This window comes from Schistocerca piceifrons, chromosome X, assembly GCF_021461385.2.
Source record: "Schistocerca piceifrons isolate TAMUIC-IGC-003096 chromosome X, iqSchPice1.1, whole genome shotgun sequence".
NCBI classification, from domain to species: domain Eukaryota; kingdom Metazoa; phylum Arthropoda; class Insecta; order Orthoptera; family Acrididae; genus Schistocerca; species Schistocerca piceifrons.
The window spans coordinates 326,116,160-326,130,252 of NC_060149.1; the positions used below are offsets into that span (position 1 = coordinate 326,116,160).

At 43.4% G+C, this 14,093-nt stretch overlaps 1 protein-coding gene and 1 non-coding gene across 3 annotated transcripts in view; one reads left to right on the top strand and one right to left on the bottom strand.

Moving 5' to 3' along the window:
* LOC124722496 (protein Wnt-16-like) overlaps positions 1-14,093 on the top strand; it is a 766,358-nt gene that overhangs the window by 579,254 nt on the left and 173,011 nt on the right. The window lies entirely within an intron of this gene.
* On the bottom strand, positions 4,376-4,448 carry Trnav-cac. The gene has a single exon. It is a non-coding gene; the product is annotated as a tRNA-Val (tRNA).

The following is a 14,093-nucleotide window of genomic DNA, read 5'->3' on the forward strand; positions in this document are numbered from 1 at the left end:
TAATTTAGCTGACGACATGTGTCATCCCATTCTTTTTGTTTGTGGCAGAGACGAGTCGTTTTGCCTGAGCGTTGAGGCGGTTCCATTGCCTTTTGAAATCTGGGTTTCGGGTTCTCGTCATTTCGCGCTGTAGTAGTTTTTTTTTTTTTTTTTGTTGGATGATTGCTAGCACCTCCGCCGGTATGGTGGGGCGCCCGTTGTTGATTGTTTTTTTCGGGACTACTTCGTCTGTGGCCTTCTTGATGGCGTTTTCTAGTTGGGTGTTTACGTAGTCTAGATCGTCATTGTCTGTTAGAGTTATGGGTGCTGTCAGTTCGTCTTGTATGGCTGTTTTGTACTTGACCCAGTCTGCCTTGGAGTATAGCCGGATAGTGCGTTGTGTGGGGTGAGGGTTGGGAGCGCTAATTGCTGAGGTACTGAAAAGGATGGGGAGGTGGTCACTGGTTATGGGGTCTCCTCGTCGGGTTTCTGTGAGGGTGTCGGATAGGATGGGACTATGGAGGATGTGGTCTGGTGTAGAGGTACCCTGGTGTCCTATGAAGGTTGGTTGGTTTAGTGCTAGTCTCGTAATGGGATCGGTGGTTAGGATGTCAAAAAGAACGCGGCCCTTGGCGTTTGTCACAGTGTCTCCCAGTTGAGTGTGTCTTGCGTTTATGTCTGTTAGTAGGAGGAATTTGTTGTGTGTCGTCATTAGGTATTGTAGGAAGTCGTACGGGATTGGGTGTCCTGGTGTATTATAGAGGCAGGCGACTGTTAGTCGGCATTGTCGTTGCATCCGGATTTGCACCACAACGGCTTCTGTGCCTTGGAGGTGTTGTGGGAGGGGTATCTGTACTGTGGATATGTTGGTGTTTGTGTAGATTGCCACCCCTCCTCTGGCATCATGTCTGTTCTTGGAGTATTAGTTGTATCTGTTTAGCTTGCAGCTTTCATTGGGTTTCAACCATGTTTCTGTTACTCCAAGAATGTGTACGTTTTCTGTGTATAGGGTGTGCGTGAGTATGTGTTTTTTGTTCTTGAATCCCTGGACATTAACGAACATCACGCCCGTTTTGTCGTTTCTAGTCTCCTGGCCTGCCATCACGAAGCTTGACGGGGTTTGGGTCTTCGTGGGGAGGGGCTTCTTTCCAGGGGATGTCTGTGACTGATGTGGACCCTGTTCATACTTTGCGTGATTTCTAGGTCTTTTCCCAGCAGTTGTCTGGTGGTTTGCTTCATTACCGTTTTTATTTCATGCTTCCTGTCCTGGAATACGTTCAGCAGGACGGTTGTTATAGTTCGGATGAAGTCCTCCTTCATTACCGCTTCTGTGACAAGTTGGTTTGTTGTTTCTGGGATGGGGGTAGGTTCATCTAGTGTTTTAATCACTCCCTGTGCGTAGGATTTTAGGGCTTCTTTTGGTCGCTTCTTCCATTTGAGGGAGAGGGCGGAGTGGTTTTCTAAGCAGTTTGCGCATTTAGGGTGTTGTGTGTGGGGGGGGGGGGGGGGAGCAGTGCACCTTGACAGTGTGTGTTCACCACTGCACTGTGGGCATTTCTGCTTGGCAGTGCAGTTGTGTGCCTTGTGGTCATATGCTAATCACTTCCCACATTGAGATGGTTGGGGAGGGGGGGGGGGGAGGAGGTCGGAGGGTTCTACTGTGCGGAGCTTGTAGTCAATGTTTCCCCCTCTGTGTTCAGCATCTTGTCTATCGTGTGCGGGTCATAGGAGAGCACTCTGAATTTCATGGTGGGTTCCCACTGACGCATGATATGATGCGCCATGTTTTGTGGAGATCGAGCCCTTGTTCGAACAGTTGTTCTTTCACCTCTTCGTCGGTCAGCTCTTTCTCTATGCCTTTGATGACGCCACTGACTGAGGGCTGGTTTGGTGGTCTGTGTTGTGGGGGCTCCCTGGGGGGGAGGAGTTGTACTTTGATAGCGGGGGAGAGGTGCTGTCGGAAGAATTTTTGTAGTATGGGGGCAGCTTCGTCTGAGCAATATCTGATTATTGCTGAGTTGCCGTTTCTGACGTTGATGGTCAGAGTCTTCCGTCTCATGTCGGAGGTGGCAAATTGTTTGAATGACGGCCAGGAGTCTTAGAGTTGTCACTCTAGGTAGGTGTGCGACTTTGTAGACTGTGTGCTGCTGTAGCTGCTGGCGCTGCTTGGTCTCCTTGGGCGTGCTTCCTGGAATTCGGCGTACGGTGACTGGCTGCGTGGGTGGCGTTGGGCAGGTGGGGTGCTGTCGGGTGATGCAGGGCTGTGATGTGGTTGGGCGGAGGGGATTCTGTCTGGAGATGCAGGGCTATCATCCGGTGAGCTGGGCGGCTCGTCTGCGGGTTGGTCAGGCATCGTGGTTGGGTCTTCTTGCAGGTAATGGTCGGGTGTCCTAGTCCTTAAGTGATTGAAGTCATGCTTGATAAAACACAGAAATGCGTGACAGTCTCGTTTCAAAACAATTGGAGTTTTTCGTCTCACAAATTTGGATTATACAGCGATCTGCAGGCTTGCCGCAGGTCAAGAGAAATGTACATGAAAAGACATAGAAACACATGGGACATCGTTGTAACTTTTCCAGTCCCTAGAGAAAGTACTGGTCAGAAAACTAGAAATGAATATCCGGAATTTGGAATCATGGGCGAGAGTAATGAGCCATGATTTATCACGTAACGCGGAGCACACGGACAGGGAGAGCGCGCCAAGGCTTACCGCTGTAACATTGATGGAACCGTAATGCAGATTTCTCGCAGTGCAAACCGCGTATTTCCATCTTAATCGTGAACGGATTTGCTACGAGCGCAACTGTTTGGAAAAAAACTGAATATAACAGTGCATGGTTGGTTACAACATGTGGAAACCAACACATGTATCGCGAAAAAGTCGGCACCTGCCGCACTACCGTTAGTCACGAAGTGATACCTGTCAACAACTGCAACTAACAAAGTGAGTGCGAGTATCTCCCTAGCTTTATTTCCTCCGACGCCGCACTGAGCGTACTTCTTCCGCGAGGAAAAGGTTCTTGTAGCCATCTTGACTGAGGGTGGCAATGCAGATTGTTGCTACGGCTTTCAACCGAGGGCAGCTCGGCCCACCCAATGCGCAGGTTATATGGTCCTGGGGTGGAGCCAGTTCTCTGACTGCGGAAGGGCCAGTATCCCTACATGTCGCTATTGCCTTTTTCTTGAATCTGAAATTAACGGGCCCTGGAACTTTCACCGATTTGTTCCATCTTGTGTATTTTATGAATTAAATGATCGGTGATAATGGATATTGCTCTATCCCTATTATTCAATAGTCCTCTATTTACGCAAGCTGTGACTTAGTGGTTTCGTTTGGCTGAGGAAAATTATTTTTAATCTATAAATAACCAGACTAAATTCGTCTACGTTTTAATTGACTGATTTACCAGCCCTTGCCTCCTACCACTCAAGTTTTAACTACTGAAGCAGTGAAGCGGATATAATTTATGTAACTCTCTCTATTTGTAACGGGACTCCGCTTGAACTTACAAACTTTGTAACGTCAATGACGGTAATCAGTTTCAGTATATCGAAATATGCATGATACGATAGACTTATGTTGTTGAGTTTTCTACATGCGCTTTGTATGTGCGTTAATGAACAACGTATGAAAAGACAGATTACTACTTTCCGTAAAGAAGACACTTCAGGTTGCAGACAGGCACAATTAAAAGACTCTTACATAAAGCTTTCGGCCGCACTCTTCATCAGTAAAAGATAGACACAAACCATTCACACACACAAGTAGGCACACCTCGCGCACAGACGATCGCCAACTCTAGCATTTCTGGTCGGAGATTCAGGAGTTGGCGGTCGTGTGTGCATGGCGTGTGCTTGATTGTGTGTGTGAATGGTTTGTGTCTCTCTTTTACCGATGGAGGCTGTGGACGAAAGTTTTATGTAAGTGTCTTAATTGTGCCTGTCTGCAACTTGAGATGTCTTCTTTACAATGTCCTACATTGTTGATATACCTACTTGGAGTTTCCATTGTTTGATTTGTTAGGGAACAATGCATTTTGTGTCACGCTGCTTGTGGGTTGATTGTCTAATTTATTTTGTGTGTTTGGGATTATGGAAAAAGAGCAAAATATAAATTTGCGAAATGGTCATGCAAGCGGATTTGTATTATGGACCAATGAGCCAAATGAAAGGAGAAGGAAGCTTGAGTATTAACGTCTTTTCGAATACGAGGCCCCTGGAGATGGACGAGGAGATTTAGTGTTTAACGTCCCGTCGACAACGAGGTCATTAGAGACGGAGCCCAAGCTCGGATTAGGGAAGAATTGGGAAGGAAATCGGCCATTCGCTTTCAAAGGAACCATCACGGCATTTGCCTGAAACGATTTAGGGAAATCAAGGAAAACCTAAATCAGGTTGGCCGGAGACGGGTTTGAACCGTCGTCCTCCCGAATGTGAGTCCAGTGCGCTAACCGCTGCGCCACCTCGCTCGGTCGTGGAGATAGAGCTCAAGCTTGGACGGAGGAAAAATTTTAGCCGTATCTTTTTCAACGGTGCCATCCGGCCATTTGTCTCACAGAACTGAGGGAAACCACGAAAAATCAAAGTATAGATAGCCGGACTGAGGATCTAACCACTGCCCTCCCAAATACGGGTCCAGTTTCTTACCATCGCGCAACTATTTTCTTTATTGGCTTCCTCAGTTTCTCAGTTCTTGCCGTTCTCATAATAGCGTACACCTTTTTTTATTAATTTTTCCGTTTATTAGGCGTTGTGCTCCATGAGGCCTGTACCATGGGTATCGTTGCACGCTGTAATTCGCATTTTATTTAAACAAGGGTGCATTAAGAGGACATTGTTTTTTCATATATGATGTTTCACAAACTTTAACTCCATGCCATATTAATTACTACTAATCTGTTACATAGAATTAATTAAAAACTGCAACGACTAGTATGGAGAAGTAGTAGCTACCCCAGCAAGACATGCAGATGAGCTGTGAAGTTTGTACCATGACTGAGAGGTACTGCCAGAACAGAATCTGTGTTTTTTAACAATGACATGATTCCACCAGGCTGTGCTTTAAGTTACTTTATTTTAACTACTAGTTTCAGACACTGTCCCCTTCAAGAATATCTATAGTAACAGATGTGGACACATCGTTGTCAGTGCGTTAAGAAATAGTGTGCCATGCATATTTGTAGCCAGCACTGTGGTCAACAGTCATCTTCTAAAACATAAGGTGCATGACATGCACAAAGTGCTTTCGCAAAAGTATCATTACTGTGTGATTAAAATGTCACATTTAGACAGAAGCATAAGGGAAGAAGTGAACCATGTAATGTTTAATGCAAATCACACAATGCGCACCTGTTCAAATTACTGTCACATGTACATGAATAAGAAGCTGTGATCATAGGTTCTGATTCGTACTTCTATAGGTTAGTCAGTATGAGAAAGCCTCGCGGAAGGTTAAGTGCGGGGTTGGGAGGCAGGTTCAGACACAATCTGAATCTGTTAGGAAGTTTCAATACAGTGCACATTCCGCTGCAGCGTGAATGACTAACTCTGATAAATTCTGATATCAGTTTTCTTTTGGGAGTGAAGTAAAATTTCAGTGTGGACAAGTGCTCAGTAACTATTTAAATGACGTCTCTAACGTATAGGCCTGTAGGATACGGAACCCAAATGTTACGCGATTGTTTCGTTAACGTGGGGCTGAACTGCATAAACAAGCAAGAGATTAAAATACAGCACACAAGGTAAGCTTTGATACGTACATCGAACCAAAAATTATTCATCTCCGGAAGATAACACGCTACTTCCGTGTAACTACGCCTTTAGCCTTGCTCATCAGCACCACATTAGTTTTCTGCTATATTAGCAGGTCCTTTGCGTATCCATTTCCTACAACCCATTGCTTCCTTCTTAATGCTGCTGTATGTGCTGCCATCCATCTCATCATACAGGATCAGAAATATCAACCTTCATCATCTTCACGTCCACATACCCTTCTAAGACTATTTTTATTAGCCCCTCCTTCTCTTTAATATAGGTCCAATCCAGTTTCTTTTCTGCCGTTTTATTATATTCGGTAATCTGCTTCGCTGTCTCACTCTTCTTAGTATCTCTTTATCCATCACACTATCCATCCAACTTATTCTGTCTGTCCCCCACCATGTCCACAACTCAAAGGCATCCAGCACTGCTCTATCTTTCTTCATCAGTGTCCACGATCGAGCACGATAAAGGAGGAAACGCCATACAAAACATTTTATTAGCCTTTTCCTCAAATATTTCTCCTTATTTCTGCAGAAAATGGTCCTTTTCTTATAAAATGCCTACTTCGCCATTGCTATACTGGTTTTAATTTCTGTGCTGAATTTCTAGGTGGTGTCTGTCCTGTTCCTAGGTATTTATAGCTTTACATATATTCTGGTATTTCTACATCCAGCATTACCTTTACCATTTGATTTCCTCCTAGTGCCATTACTTTTATTTTCTTTGTATTAATTTTCATTCCATAAACCTTTCCATTAGATTCAGTAATATTCACAATATCCTGTAATTCTTTTTTCCCCTGTTTCAAGAAGGAACATGCAGTTTCCAAACTGTCGGTTCCAAACCTCAAACACTACATTCCTCTTCCTCCAATTTTTAGCCCCTTGTCATTTAGTGGGCAATAGTCGATCATATAGATTCAAAAGGTTGAGAGACAGACAGCAGCCTTGTCTTACTCCTTGATAATGACATGTATTTGGCGAATAAGAGTATTTGCATAATGATTAGATCCCGTAGAGCTACAAAAGGGCGGGATGTTGACTTCTAGGTGTCACCTTCTATTCCAAATAACCCCACGTATTTTTTGTGAGATTAAGATCGGTTGATTTAGCGGTACAATCAAGGCGTGATAGTGTGCCAGAGTTTTCGTATAACGAGGAACATAGAACAGGGTGCTTCCACTGCCCAGCCGGCCGTTGTGGCCCGTGCGGTTCTCGGCGCTTCAGTCCGGAACCGCGCTGCTGCTACGGTCGCAGGTTCGAATCCTGCCTCGGGCATGGATGTGTGTGCTGTCCTTAGGTTAGTTAGGTTTAAATAGTTCTAAGGCTAGGGGACTGATGACCTCAGTCCCATAGTGCTCAGACCCATTTGAACTATTCAACTGCCCTACTAACAGGTTTTATGCAACGCGCAACACCTTCAAAAACCATGCGCGAAATTTTCATTTTCTGTCGCTCGTTATGTGCGAACTATCTGTCCTACAGAAAAAATGAACAGGTCCTTTCTGTAGAAAATTTCAGTTAATTTTTTTCTGGAATACATTTTCGCTGGAGGGCACGGTTTTCGAATTATTCATGGGAAGCACACTTGAAGGTCGCTTTTGTACATTTTTCTTGACTAATTCAGAAACTACGGCCGCCCACGAAAATATATCCCAGTAATATATTTAACTATACTAAATTTTCTACAGAAAGATCCTGTTCACTTTTTTCTGTGTGCAAGCGATAGAATACGAAAATCTTGTGAGTTGTATTTGAAGGCGTTGTGGGTTGCATAAAACCCATGCATAGGTGCAGCTGAATCCCCTGTGTGTGTGTAGCCCTGTAAACACAGCCGTTGTCAGCTTATAAGACAGGAGTTTCCACATCATACTCATCAAGGAAGTGTAGAAGAAAGGACAACACCTAGTCACCGAGAATGTTGAAATGAATATCATGGTTTACTGTCACGGTAACCTACGAGAATGAGTTTGCCCAAGCTATGGTACGGAAACTACTACCAAAATGCCACAGAACCATCTCCGACCTAAACTGCACCCTTCGCACACTCCCGGATTAACACCGTGTTGTGCCGTTGGTGTAATCGACGCTCTAAATTATTTGAAAATAGGTAGAGTTGCGATTGATTGGACCACATCTCCAGATAGCTAGTGTCCAGTTTCTGTGTTGTGCAACCCATCGCAGACGTGCAGCCTTATGTGCCACTGTGGTCAATGGCTTTTCGTGCAGTATCTCACTCTAAATACCCACTGCATACAGTTTACTCAGCAGTGTTCACTCTGCAGCTGGTTGAGATGTAGCTGCAGTCACTTACAGTAGCAGCTCTTGTCGGGATTGAAACTGATAGTCATTGACAATGCTTGTCACTAGTCTCCGGTCTCTTTCGGTTAGGATCTTTTTACGACAACTGTTCCCACATTGTGTTTCATGTTTTGTGAGTGGTACACTATATCTTGTAGACACTTTGGACAGTCCACGTTGGTACAACTACAAACTGGGAACTTATTTACCGGTGCGGTCAGTGACTTCTCCTAATACGATAGCTCATTTCTACAGTATCTACAGCGCTCAAAAGAGAGCAGTATGTTCGTTTATGAATGTGATACTTGTTCGGTGAGTCGGGATTGAAACTGATAGTCATTGACAATGCTTGTCACTAGTCTCCGGTCTCTTTCGGTTAGGATCTTTTTACGACAACTGTTCCCACATTGTGTTTCATGTTTTGTGAGTGGTACACTATATCTTGTAGACACTTTGGACAGTCCACGTTGGTACAACTACAAACTGGGAACTTATTTACCGGTGCGGTCAGTGACTTCTCCTAATACGATAGCTCGTTTCTACAGTATCTACAGCGCTCAAAAGAGAGCAGTATGTTCGTTTATGAATGTGATACTTGTTCGGTGAGTTTATGTGTCTTGTGCCACAACTTACAGAGATATCTGTGTCCACTTAAATATATTAGATACAGAGTGATTACGCTGCTCTTATATGCAACCCACATTGCCTTCAAAAACCACACATGAGATTTTCATACTCTCTCACTCACAATGAGCGAACCATTAGTCCTACAGAAAAAAATGAATAATACCGTTTTGTACTTAAATTCTGTACTATGATACGTTTCCGCTGGAGGCCGCGGTTTTCCAGTAATTCAAGAAAAAATGCGTTTTAAGGTCACCTTTTTACGTTTTTCTTGAGTTATTCGAAAACTACGGCCTCTGTCCACAACGTATCACAGCACAGAATTTAACTACATTGAATTTCCTACAAAATCGTCGCGTTCATTTTTTATGTGGGACTAACAGTTTGCTCGTAGCGAGCGAGAGAATATGAAAATCTTGAGCTTGGTACTACAAGGCGTTGCGGGTTGCATAAAATACATCGGTAGTGGCAGCTTAATCACGCCGTATAACGCGGCGTATAGGCACTGCTTCATACAATAGCATTTGTTTTGCAGATGGGTGATATGAGAGTTCCTCTTCCTACCAAATCAGCACACATTTCCTGCCGCTTTTCCTATGGACTGCCATCATAATTTTTAGGATAAATCATACTTAGAGGCCATTCGACATTGTTGACGATTCGAGCTGTGTTCTCTAAAAATCTGTCTTGTACTCAAACCACAGTCGTCCGCTATGGCAACAGTCGACTGAGGTTGTGTTGGTTTTCAAATGCTATTTTAGTGCAGCAGTAGTCTGTTAACAACAGCCTCAACTTCTCTGTCGAATTTTGTATATCCCCGAACTATTTCTGATTTCCTATATGGTCTGTGTCTCATCTAAGGAATCTGGTAAGGCCGGTAAAATGATTACTCTGAAAAATCCTGTTGATTCTTGACACATTGGAGACAAAATGTATAACAGTTATGTTGAAAAAATTTCCATGTTATTAGTGTTTACATAAAATACATGTCAACGGAGCTAGAATCAGTAGAATGGTGTGTACAGCTGCCGGAAAAAGCGGCGCACGAGTTAAGAAGAGCGGCCGGCGTCCTCTGAAGATGAACCAGTAATCGGTTTAGCGCCGCTGCACGGCTCCCTTGTTTACCGGAGCTACAACGCAATTCAAAAAGTCATTTTCCTTCGCGGCAACCCATGGGATTAGCCTGGGGAGCGCTCAGGCTGCCATCCAAAACACGAAGTGTCTGCCAAGCTATAAGACTGAAAGACTAATTTTCCTCTTTAAGTTCCTCATTACGAAGCTGATACCCAGTACATTTAGTTCTTGGGCGGGGTATACCAAAGTGTCTGGAAAATATACACCCACAGACTACATCACGCTATACCGACAAACTTCTCTCTCTTCGTAATAACTTAACCATCAAAATACAAACCATTCGTTGATAACTAACTACATCCCAGATAATCCACAAAAGGTTGGAGTCAGCAAACTAAAGAAAGTTACCGCAACCAGTGTTCCTCCGTGACAGTTGTTTTGCCTGCTGTGTGGTTTAAGTCTTCTTTGGACTTTATGATGATGTTTGGTTTGTGGAGCGCTCAACGGCGCGGTCATCACCGCCTGTACAAAGTCCTAGTTTTAACACAGTCCATTTTCTTTTCACAATCCAATCTATTCATTCACACAAATGATCTTGAAACGATCAGGATAACAGAAACAGAGAAATCGGGCAGAGAAAAACCCAAAAACCCAAACGCGGCCGGGAAGCGAACCGGGACCCCGTGATCCAGAGGCAGCATCCCTAGCCCCCAGCCCATGAGCTGCGGACTTCTTTATCCTTGTTTCCGCTTTCACAAGGATCACACATGATGGATATTTGCTCAATAATGGGACGCTAAACACAACTCTTTCTTTTTACTTTCTTTGTTATGCATTGCATTACTGAGCAAGTATGCTGTGATTTCCTTACATCGCTGTTTCCACAATGATTCTCCACTAAGACCATTAGTGCATCGTTTCTTCTCGTTATTCTACAATGTACTAGATTCTTGAAGGAAGCGAAAGAAATGAGAGTCAAATGTGAAGCGGCAATTATTACTTCAGCAGGTCATATCCGTTCTGTATTGCAGTTCACTGACACCTATTTCTAAATTCAGAGTTTTCTTTGCTTTTGGGTAAGAAAACCGGTAATTAAATTTCTCAAGATAATTTCTTGCTGTCTCTTTCGGAACGGGAAGTTGGTTGCCATTGACTGTAGAAGATAACTGTAAATCATACCTTGGGGTGCAGGCAAAGTGTGTTCCCTACGAGAAGAAAATTAGTATTTTTCATATCTACAGCCGTTCTTCTTCATTTTTTACTTCGATTATGTCTATCAGATAGAGAGGAACAAGTGCTATTCGTCTCTAGCAATTGCAGTTGAATGTTTTCTATATACCTCCTTTATCTGAAGGCTATTAGCAGAACAGCTGCTATGTGCACTTCGTAAATTGATTTAAAAACCTTGAAAGCGACTCAAAGTTGTCAACTGAAACGCACGCCCGAAATATGATGGACTAATATACTACCTACCATGCTTATGAGCAGTAATGACAATACTTTCAGCTGTATTTAATAATTTTTATTTATTTACGACCGACTCCTGTGGTACAGTTCACCATCTTCAAGCCCCTAGATACAGCAAACGTATAATTTATCACACTACACAAAAGCAAAATCATAATATTCATTACATATGTGTGCGTGACCGATGTATTAATAATGTGGAACATCAATTACAGAAAGTGGCTCCACTGTAACAAATTTGTAGTAATTGTTGGAAAACTATAAACAGCCAATACTGTAGACAACTGTTAAATACTTTGGTGTACAATGGGGGATGAAATAGAAAAGTGTAGCAGAACACTTATAGTGGATGTCCCTAAAAAGCACCAACGAACTTCAGCGAAAGGGTTCTTATACAGAAATAAGTAAAAAATGTTAAGTAAATATGGGCTGTAAAATGCATACCTTAAGAGGTAGGAGAACTTGTTCATCTTCGATACTATGAAACAGATCTCTTCTACTGCAAGATCTTTGCTTTCCATCTTTTAGGAGGAAGAAATATTGGCCAAAATAAGGGAAAAAGTCTACTAAACATGACGTCTAAAATGCATACTTTAAGAGCTATGAGCACTTGTTCATCTTCGCTCATGTGAAACGTACATCTTCTATTAAACAAGTGCTCACAGTTATTAAGGAATGGGCTTTAGAGCCCATGTTTCTCAGACATTTTGTCCTTGTTTTGGTGTCCCTTATGTTTGTCGGTATTCTTTTGGGACACTCTGTATTTAATTTGCTCACAACTGGAATGTTAAAAAAACTATCCACCTTGGGCAGAAATATTATTTATAATGTAACAGGTTACCTACGATGCTCCACACACTTCTTCGGACTACGGTAGGTATGCAATATGGAGTGGAAATTTTATAAGCGTGGTATATTTTAACAGTGAGATCCTATTAGTAACAAGACAACATAGAGTAAATTGTATCTCTCTATATACAATACATGTAGGTATATAGCGTGTTGTGATTATACGGATTATTCCGCAGGTCACGTTTGCCGTGCACGTTAACGCGACCGCATTCGGAACGGGAGTTATGATGGCCCCGGTTCGAATCCGCACGGCTGTTTATCTACAAGGGTTCGGCGTGTCGGCCAGTCTGCCTGTGGTTTTTAGGCGGTTTCCAACATCCTACAAAGTCAGCAATTCCAAAAGTGGTTTATATCGATCCCAAGGGGTCCATCCCAACCTAGGAGTCGTCCATACCACTTAGATAGCTCGCAAAGCTGTACTGCTCACACCATTCAGCGACGTTATTAATTATTTTTCCACCTCCACTCGGTAAGGTACTACCCCTTGTCCTTCTACGAGGACTGGAAACAGTATCCTCAACTGCTCGTGATGGGCCAAGAACTGCTTCGTCACATATCGAGACTGTTAATTTGCTACAAAACATAACGCTGCACAACAATCACTTCCCAGTGGCTGCATACGAAAGTTCTGTGTTACAACGCTGATGTTGGTGGTGGCCAAACACAAAACATGAGCTAATCAAAGTCGACTGACTTCTACCGACTTCTGCGGTCCAAGATTGGGGAGCCCTCGTCCATCTGTTTGTGGACAGAATATAGTTGGTACCACATAAGTTAAAGTGGATCATTGTCATACTGTTTGGGAGTGGCAGAGAAGAGTAAGTAAATTATTTTATACCATATTTTCTTTTTGTGGTACCTTCGACTGCGTGGAGACGCGCTGATCTTGACTTGAGGGTGAAAATAGAGATTTTGAATGCTGTGTCTTCTCATATTTGCCTAATTGGCTTAATTTTTGCCCACAGATAACTGATACTAAACAACGCCGAATCTAAAAGGAAAAGTAGACAGGACAGTGTTGATTATTTGAAGATGGCTTCATTCAATCATTGTCGGGCGGACGACTACCTATGTGTGTTTTATGCAACAAAGGGGTAAGCAATGACGCTAGGTCATCTGAGAAGGCGTCCCCCTGATGAACCAGTAAAAATTTGAAATACTTAAAGAAAAACTCAGAAAGATACCTGCGGTGGACAGAATGTTCACTTGTACTTCACATAGGGATGATGATGGTTTGCGGGCGTCTTACAATACTTTGCGACTTAAAGCAAAATCTGAAAAACAGCTTACTATCAGGGATATTTTGCAACTATTCAAGAATTTCTGAATACTGCTCTCCACCAACCTGCATATGATGTACTCAAAAGGAATTCTTTGAGCAACCACGCAGTTCAAAGACATGTTGATGAAATACGTCGTGACACTGAAAGCAACTTGTGTAATTGTTTGCAAAACTATCCATTTCTCCGCACAACTGGGCGACTCAGTTTTATCTGGTAATGTGGGATTATCGTTGGCATATATTCGTTTTGTTACGGACCGAGAAATATTCGCGAAGAAATCTCTTCGCAAGAATTGTGACAGCACGTACAAAAGGTGACTCAATATTTAAAGTTCTGAATGATTATTTCAGCAGAAAGCGACTCCTTTATTAAATATACACTCCTGGAAATGGAAAAAAGAACACATTGACACCGGTGTGTCAGACCCACCATACTTGCTCCGGACACTGCGAGAGGGCTGTACAAGCAATGATCACACGCACGGCACAGCGGACACACCAGGAACCGCGGTGTTGGCCGTCGAATGGCGCTAGCTGCGCAGCATTTGTGCACCGCCGCCGTCAGTGTCAGCCAGTTTGCCGTGGCATACGGAGCTCCATCGCAGTCTTTAACACTGGTAGCATGCCGCGACAGCGTGGACGTGAACCGTATGTGCAGTCGACGGACTATGAGCGACGGCGTATAGTGGGCATGCGGGAAGCCGGGTGGACGTACCGCCGAATTGCTCAACACGTGGGGCGTGAGGTCTCCACAG